This window comes from Elephantulus edwardii, unplaced genomic scaffold (genome assembly GCF_000299155.1).
Source record: "Elephantulus edwardii isolate Elephantulus edwardi_28Jun2011 unplaced genomic scaffold, EleEdw1.0 scaffold00068, whole genome shotgun sequence".
Classification (NCBI taxonomy): Eukaryota; Metazoa; Chordata; class Mammalia; order Macroscelidea; family Macroscelididae; genus Elephantulus; species Elephantulus edwardii.
This window is the reverse complement of record NW_006399818.1, coordinates 12256213-12265439: the sequence shown is the minus strand read 5'-3', so window position 1 is coordinate 12265439 and position 9227 is coordinate 12256213.

Here is a 9227-nt window from a genome sequence, read left to right as displayed (position 1 = left end):
ACAAGAGGGGAAGACCCTCTATGAGGTAGATTGATTCAGTGACTGGGATAATTGGGACGGGTGTGTCAGAGGCAGTGTGATTGGCACAGGACAGAGCAGGGTTTAGGGCTGTTGTACATAGGGTTGCTATGAATTGCAAGCGACTTGATGGCACATAACAACAACAACATAGTTCAGTTATACAAGGCTCTGTCTTTATTTCACCAGTGATTTATGTTCTAAATATCCAGGAAATCAGAGTTGTATGAAGAAAAGAGTTCAGTCTAGTGTCACAACTCTTTATTTTTACCCCAGTTTTCTTCCTACTGTATCTATTTCCAGAGATATTTTCTTTTTTCTAAGGAAGACAGTTTATTTGGTTCTGAAGCAATCAGATATTTAGAAAACCTAAGGACTAATAAAATAGAAATCTCCTTACAAATTATTGCTCCAATTTTTAAAAGAACTAAATTAAATGAGGTGAAACTCAATAAAATAAGGTTTGTGGTAAAGGGAAGAAGGAAAATAAAACAAACTAACTGGTGTTGACTTGATTCTGACTCATAGCAACCCTGTAGAACAGAGAAGAACTGACCCATGGCCTATAAATCTTTACAGACACAGACTACCACATCCTTCTTGCAGAGCAAATAGGAGGCTTGAACCCTGATCCTTAAGTTAGCATTCTAATGATTAATCCACTCTTCCACCAGGACTCTTTAGGGTCAAAGAAAGCGGCAGCTAAATGGAGGAAAGACATTAAGGTAAGAGAAATTGCAGCATGTTTATATGTAGATGAGCATGATACAAGAATGAGAGGTAATTGAGGACGAAGGAGGAGAGTTTCTAAACTAACATCCTTGAGTGGAAAGTGAGAGTGAAATATTGGTTTCAAATAGGTGCATGGACTGTGACCTCCAGAATATGTGGAAGAAAGGATATGTGAGCAGAAAGATGGGTACAGTGGGCATGATGGTGGGAATTGGCAAAATGTCCCTTCAGGCTATAGATTTTTTTAAAAAACTGTAATCCCCACATTATGACAACATTCTTCCTACTTCCTCGCTATGATTTATTTCTGTTCATTGTTACAGCTTCTCTCATGCTGCCTTCTAAGCTGTATCCACAAGAAAAGGCTACCTTTTTGACTTCGTATAGCTTATTAGTCTATCCTGTTGCTATTGTTTTGACCTTGTATGGTTTATTATTCTACCTTATATAGATTATTATTCTACATTTTTTACCTTGTATGACTTATTATTCTACACTGTTGATATTGTTTTACTTATAGTTCTTTCCATAATTTGGCTGAAAGCAATGCCACAGCAGTGAGCTCGCTACCATACTCAAAGGGTTATTAAAATGACTCAGGGTCCTACCAGTTTCTGTTGGACTAGTAAACCAAAAATTTTACTTTTGGTCCACATTTATCTTCCATTCCATCCAGGTCCTTCTAGTGTAATCTCTTCCAAAGTGGTCAGCAGTGGTAGCTAAGCACCATTTAGATTCTTACAGCCTCAATTTGGGGGCGGGGCGTGGAGATCATTGCCACTGTAGGGCCATCCTAGGGACAAAACAGGATGATAGAGTTGGGTACAAAGAGCTACAAGCAAGGGAAAGACTCACTTTCTCAGCTGGTACACTGAGCTGAGAGAAAGAGAGCTGACTTGAAAGCCCCCTGGACCCAAATTGCTTATGTTGACGTCCCTGACCCTGCACCACTCCAGAGACAAAAGGAGACATTATGCTGCAGGAGAGAAGACACCATCAGGTGAGATGCTCTTCCTTAGAGACAGCACTTTCAGGTACAGGGGAAAGAAGGGACTGAAACCCCCCTGGGAAAAGGTCTTACCATTTGGGGACCTTGCCACCACAGGGCCATCCCAGGGACCAAACAGGATAATAGAGTTTAGGACAGGGAGCTACAAGAAGGAAACAGACTCACTTTCTCAGATGACACACTGAGCTGCAAGAGAGAGCTGACTTGAAACCACCCCTCTGAACAGAAACTTCTTATGTGGGTACTTGCTCTCTCACCACTCAGCTATTCCACAGACAAAGGAGGAAAATATATTTTAAGAGAGGAAACTACCATAAAGCAAGATTCCTGCAGGGTTGCACTGTAGACTAGAAAGAACCTGAAGGACATTGTTGTTTTTGTTGTTGTTGTTGTTGTATACCATTGAGTTGAGTATGACACATAGTGACCAAAAGATCTGAGCTCTATTCTATCCTGTGCCATCCTCACACTTCCTGACACACAAGAGCCCATTGCAGCAGTCACTGTGTCAATCCATCTGGTTGAGGGTCTTCCTCTCCTTCACTGACCCTCCACCCTTCCACGCAGTATGTCCTTCTCCAAAGAATAGCATCTTGTAGCAATATGTCCACAGTATATGAGATGAAGTTTCATTATTCTTGCCCTCCAAAGAGCTCTCTGGCTGCACCTTCTCCAAGACGTATTTGTTTGGCTTTTTTGGCCATCCATAGGATAATGAGTGCTCTTCACCAATCAAAGGCATCAATCCTTTCCCTGTCATCCTTATTCATTGTCCAGCTCTCAGATGCATAGCAAAAAATCGGAAAGACTATAGCCTGAATCAAACACACCTTAGTCCTCAAACTGGCATCATTATGCCTCAATAATATGGAGAGGTCCCTAACTGCAGATTTTTCCACTGCAATGCTCTCTTTATTTCCTGACTGCTGGTACCAAAGGTGTTAACTGTGGCTCCAAGCAAGATGAAGCTGCTACAGTTTCAATCTCATCTCCAGCAATCATGGCATTGCCTATTGGGCCAGGGGAAAGAATTTCTATTTTCTTGACATGATATATAACATATTTAATTCATAGTGAAGACCGCATTCTTTGAATTTCTTCAACAAATCCTTTCAAGTCTCCCTCACTTTCAGGAAGCAAGGTTGTGTCATCTGCATAACACAGGTTATTGATGAGTTTCCCTTTCAATTCTGATGCCATATTCCTCCACAAAGAGTCCAACTTCTTAGGCAATTTGCTAAGCATACTTTGCTCAGATTGTATAGAAATGGAGAGAGAATACAGTCCTGGCATACTTCCTTCCTAATTCCAAACCATGTAGTGTTCCCCTGCTCTGTACACACAAACACCTTCTGGTCCAGCTATAGGTTCTACATAAGCATAATCAAGTGCTCTGGGATCTCATTCTTCTCAATGTCAGCCACAACTTGTTATAATCCACACAGTCAAATGCCTTTGCACAGACATTTGCACAAATAGACATTCTTTTGGTATTCCTTACTTTCACCCAGGATCCATCTGACATCAGGAATGATATCACTGGTGCCATGGCCTCTTCTAAATCCTGCTTGAGCTTCTGAAAGTTCCCTATTTATGTACTATTCCAGCCATTTTTTTAATTATCTTCAGCAGTATTTTGCTTGCATGTGATATAATGATATTGCCTGATAGTTTCCACATTCAGTTGGATCAACTTTCTTTGGAATGGGAACAAATATGGATATCTTCTAATTTGTTGGCCAGACAGCTGTCCTCCAAATTTCCTAGCATACACTGTGAGTGCATCCAAGGCTACATCTGTTAATTGAAACAAGTCAATTGGTATCCCATCAATTCCTGGGGCCATCTTTTTTCCCAATGCCTTCAATGCAGCCTCTACTTCCTCCTTCATTACAATTGGCTCCTGTTCAAATGTACTTTCTGAAATCTTTCAGCCTCAATTAATTCTTTCTGGTACAGTGACTCTGTGTAATCCCTCTATCTTCTTTTGATGTTTTCTGGGTCATTCAGTATATTTTCCATAGTATCTTTCAATATTGTGACACAAGACTTAAATTTGTTTTTCAGCTCTTTCAGCTTGAGAAATGCAGAGAGAATTATTCCCTTTTTATTCTCCTAATCCAGGTCTCTGCACATTCCATTATAATTCTTTGCTTTGTCTTCCCAAGCTGGCCTTTGAAATCTTCTGTGCAGCTCTTTCACTTCAACATTTTGTTTGTTTGTTTGTTCTGGTTACTTGATGCTGCAATGCAATGTTTAGAGTCTCTTCTGACATCCATTTTGATTTTTTCTTTCTCCTTTGTTTTTATAATGATCTTTTGCCTTCTTCATGGATGATATCCTTTATATCATTCCATAACTCATCTGATCTTCAACCATTGGTGTTCAATGCCTAAAACCTATTCTTGGGATGATTATGAAATTCAGGCAGAATTGATTTAAGACCTGTGAATTTATTTACATTTTCTTCATTCTGTCTGAACTTGCATATGTTATTGATGATCTGACCTACAGTCTGTCCTTGGTCTAGTTTTGACTTCTGATTTTGAATTTTTCCAAAAATTTCTTCCACAGATGTAGTCAATCTGATTCCTATGTAGCCCACCCTGTGAGATCCACATGGAAAGTCATGGTGTCTTTTTTTTTTTGAGAAAGAGAGAAAGAAATGAATTGGTGGGAGGGGTGGGCAGGGAGGAAAATGTGCAACAATGAATAAATCGGGGAAAAATTAAATGGAAAGAATATGCTGTAAATATATCTATATATAGATAGATAGAGATAGAGATAGTGATGGAGATGGAGATGGAGAGAGAGATTGATACAGATACAGATATAGATAGAGATAGAGATAGAGATAGAGATAGATATAGAGATGGAGATAGAGATGGAGATGGAGATGGAGATGGAGATAGAGACAGAGACAGAGATAGAGATAGAGATAGAGACAGAGATAGAGATAGATGATAGATATGTTGCTTTAAAAATCATTAATAAAAAAAATCATTAATAAAAAACTCTAATTTTTTTAAAAAAGGTATTTGCAATGAATAAATCATTGTAGATACAAAATACAACATTCTGTTTCCAGCCTCTTTCTATCTCCAAAGATTTTAGGAAAGACAAATTTTCCGAGAAAGACTTTCAGTAGAGTGAACCCAATCTGTAGGTCCTCCTAGATTGAACATCTTAAGCTGGCAGCTGATCAATATCATCATAAAGATAAGAACTATCAACAGCTTACACAGACACTACAGAAACAGCCTAACACTTATCAAGAAAAACTTTACACAATGTCAAGAAAGCAGCAGTTAGTTTTAAACAACCAAAAATTTGAAAAAAACGAAATTAACCATTCTCACCCCCCCTCCAAAAAAAAAAAAGCAGAGCATATTGCAGACCCAATGAAGGCAGAACATATTTACTGATATGGAGACATTTGAACAGCTATTAAAGAAAGTACAAAGGATAGAAGAAACAATGGAAGCCAAAAATAAAGGGAATACTCTAGAGGTAAAGAATCAGAAGATATATGTTAATGCAGAGTTATTTGAACAGCTACAAAAGAAGGTGCAAATGATGGAAAAAACATTGGAAGCCATTAAGATAATAAATATTCCAGAGACAGGTAACTAGAAGAAATATATCAATGAAGAGGAACTTGAACAATGGAAGAAAATACGAACAATGGATAAAAGAACTGAAAATATAGATAAAGAGATATAAGGACAGCCAATGCAGTACTGGAAATAACAGAAATACATAAAAATGTAATCCAGAATATTAAAACCAAAATGGTAGAAGTGCCCAACATGCTGGAGAGACAAAAAAGTAGAACAAAAGATTTGGTGCAGAGAGTAAGTGAACTGGAAGATAAGAAGCTCAGTGGAATCAAACTAGAAGAAAAATCAGATATGAGACAGAAAGAAAATTTTAAAAAAAACCAACCCATTAGTCATGTGAGAAGACATAAAAAAACCCAACATACAAATGATTGGAACTTCAGAATATGAGAGAAATACAAGGAAATCACTGAGGAAATTGTGTAAATGTACTATAAGAAAACTTTGCAGGTGTTAGATAGAACAGAGAAATCCACATTCAAAAAGCTCAGCAAACATCAAACAGATAAGACCTGAAAAAGAAGAACATTAAGACGTATCTTAGATTGTTAGATTCTTACAGTTTCAGAGTAGTGGAAGTTTAGGTTCTGTGTGGTCTTTGGGGCTTTTTGGCTCCATGCAGCTTTCATTTCCTTTCCTCTTCTTTGGAACAGATCAATAATTTCACTTTATGTAGCTACACACTAGTGTTTAAGACTCTAGTCATTACTCACCAAAGTAGGATTTAAAACATTGTCTTTGTGGGATATGCTATGCAAATTGACTTTGATGTCCCTCAAAAATGTAGTACAGAGGTCCCATGACTAGTGACTCATTCCCTCAGGGTATTTAGTCATGGTTATGAAGTTGACATAACTTTTCCCCCTGTCTGTTTCATTATTCTTTTTTCATGGAAACAGAAGTACCAACTAAGAATAACAGTGGTAAATGAAAAATAACTAAAAGTTAAGAGGTGAGTGACAAGACAAAGCAAATGAAGTATGGTTGGAAAGCATCCCATTCTCCCCTCTCTACCCTAGGATATCTCTGTATCATACAATTTTTAAAATAGCCATGTATTCAACTTCTGTAGTTTTCAATGTGAATTCTATCTCAATACTAAGAAAACAAAAATTCTTACCACAGGATCAATAGGTTACAGGCTGGTAGATTAAAAAAAAAAAGATGAAAGTCATCAACACATTCCCTTTACTTGGATCCACAATCAGCACCCATGATAGGAGAAGTGAAAAGGTATATTGCATTGATTTAAATATGATTTAAAGGGCCTTCCAGCATTCTCACTTTAAAGACTAAGGTGAGATTGATCCAAGCCAAGATACTTTTGGATGATTCCTATGCATTTGAAAGCTGAACAATGATCAAGAATGTCTGAAGGAGTCATCAAAAGAGAGAAAGACTCTTTACAAGATGAACTGACACAGTGATTGTATCGCACTCTGATTTATCAGAGATGATAAGGATGCCACAGATAGGGCAGAGTTCAGATCCACTGTTGATAGGGTCACTGTGAATCACTATTCAACTCAAAGGCATTTACCAACAATTACAACAACTCACAAGTCTTATGACAAAAAAAGATGTCTCAGTATCACAGGGCCACATTGTCCACCCACAATGTCTTCCACAAGAAACATGAAAAGATTCAGTAAATTGTGCTTACTGTATTATCTTGACTCCTAAAAAAGAAGAAAGGAAAGAATGTCTGAAGAATTCATGCCTTTCAGTCATGACAACAGTGAAGAGTGTTTCATGGACTACCAAAAGAACAAACATGCTTGTCTCAGAGAAAGTGCAACCAAGGTGCTCCCCAATGTAAAGGATGGCAAAACTTGGGGTCATATACTTAGGGCATGTTTCTGGAGAGGCCAAGCCTTGGGAAAAAAGTAGCGTTCTATGAAAGAGAGGAAGATTCTCCACAAAATGGATTAGTACAGTGATTATTGGGCTTGAGCTTCAGATATCATAAGGATGGTTCAAATTAGGGCAAAGTTGAGATCTGTTGTTCATAGGGTCACTATGAATTTTAATCAACTCCACACCACATAACGACAACAATTTTTTGTTTCATTGTCTCTTCAACATAATAATAAGCTTCATAAGGTCATGAATCATCTTGTACTACTGTGTGTCCCAAAAGTGCCTAACAAATTGATTAGACAGACTGAAAAGATGTCGTAAATACCCACTGCATTAGCTTAAAACCTTAAATGCTACATATTTATGATGAGAAACGTGTATGGCACTACAGAACCCATAACTTTGATGCCAGTATCTTCAGAGTTATGGATAATGTGGTTCATCAAGCTTGGTTTTGAGATCCTTGACCGTTTTTTTTTTTTTTTAGCTTGGTTCAACTTCTAATTTTGAGGACACTAAGTAACATTCAAATATTCACACTAGAGAGGTTTCTACCTGTGTGTATTTCATATTGCAGAGATCACTTTGGAAAACTTCCCATGTGCTTATTGTAATGTCACCAAGTATGCATAATGAAACCCTATCAGGTCCATGGCAAATACACTGTAATTTTTATCTGTACCATATAGATGCTGTAACTGAGCTTTATTATTAATCCATTTACTTGCTCATTTTTCAAGAACATTTGAGTATTTGTTTTCCATCTCTGTGCTTTCAGTACGTAGAAAGCACAATTTCAACCAGAGAGAACATTAGATTCAACTGATCCTTCTAAGCTGATTCTGCTAGCTAAGAGGTTTAAGAAACTTGAGATTTAAATTTTTATCAGTTTCTTTAAACCATGATTCCTATAATAGGTAATTTTCACATATCTACCTTTTTTTCATAGACCAACCTCTAGAATCTTATGTTTCTAATCTTGTTTCAACTTTAAATTATCTTTTATATCTCCAATCCTGTTCATTTTCTACCTGCATTTTTAAAAAGAAGAAAGACTTTGTGTTTATGTTGTTTTGTTAAAGTCCACAGGATCAATTCGTTTTTTCTGTTCTTAAGAGACCCTTTGAGAGAGAGAGAGAGAGAGAGACCCTTTTGTCAAAGCTGTTCAATGCCAAAATTAATGAATCCACACTGGGAAGAAGAATACAGGTGCCAAAATATTATGTTTCTAGAAATATGCAGATGGGATATAAATCCGTACAATATAGAAAGGGACTATCTTTATTATTTATTGAAAATGTAGAGAAAGAAAAAGTTGGAAATAGTTTCTTCTGCCTCAGATAAGGTCTTTTTTGATCAATTCCATCATCTCTCTCTCTCTCTCTCTCTCTCTCTCTCACACACACACACACACACACACACACACACAACCCATACACATATATAATCTTAGTAAAGGCAGGGACTTTGTCTTTCCCAGTGCATTCTAGAATCTGAAACAGTACCCGGCATAAGAGCATATAAGCTGTTGAATGAATACATGAAAGCATCAATAAGCAAAACTAGTGTTCATTCTTCAACCACACTGTTCAGTTCACAATGCCTGTAAAGAGATTTTCCACCTACAGAGAACTTTATAGGACAATATGAGTATTCATTAAAGCCTTCCTTCAAAGAATACAGATAACTAAGCCCCTGCCTATGTATCTCAATTCATTCAGGAAGACACCTCTGTTTCTTTGCTTCTCAGATAATACTTTGATCAGATAGCTTTGTTCAGTATAAAATGTTGTTGTTGTTGATTGCCATCAAGTTGAGCACAACTCAAAGCGACCCTATAAACAAAAGCCTAAAGCCTTTCTGTAACTATCGCCATTTATCAAAGTTCATAGAGTTTCCAGAGGCATGTTGTTTAGGAAGTGGATGCCACTCCTGCTTCCAAACAGTGAAAAATAAGCAAGCAAATGAATGAGAGAGAGAGAGAGAAG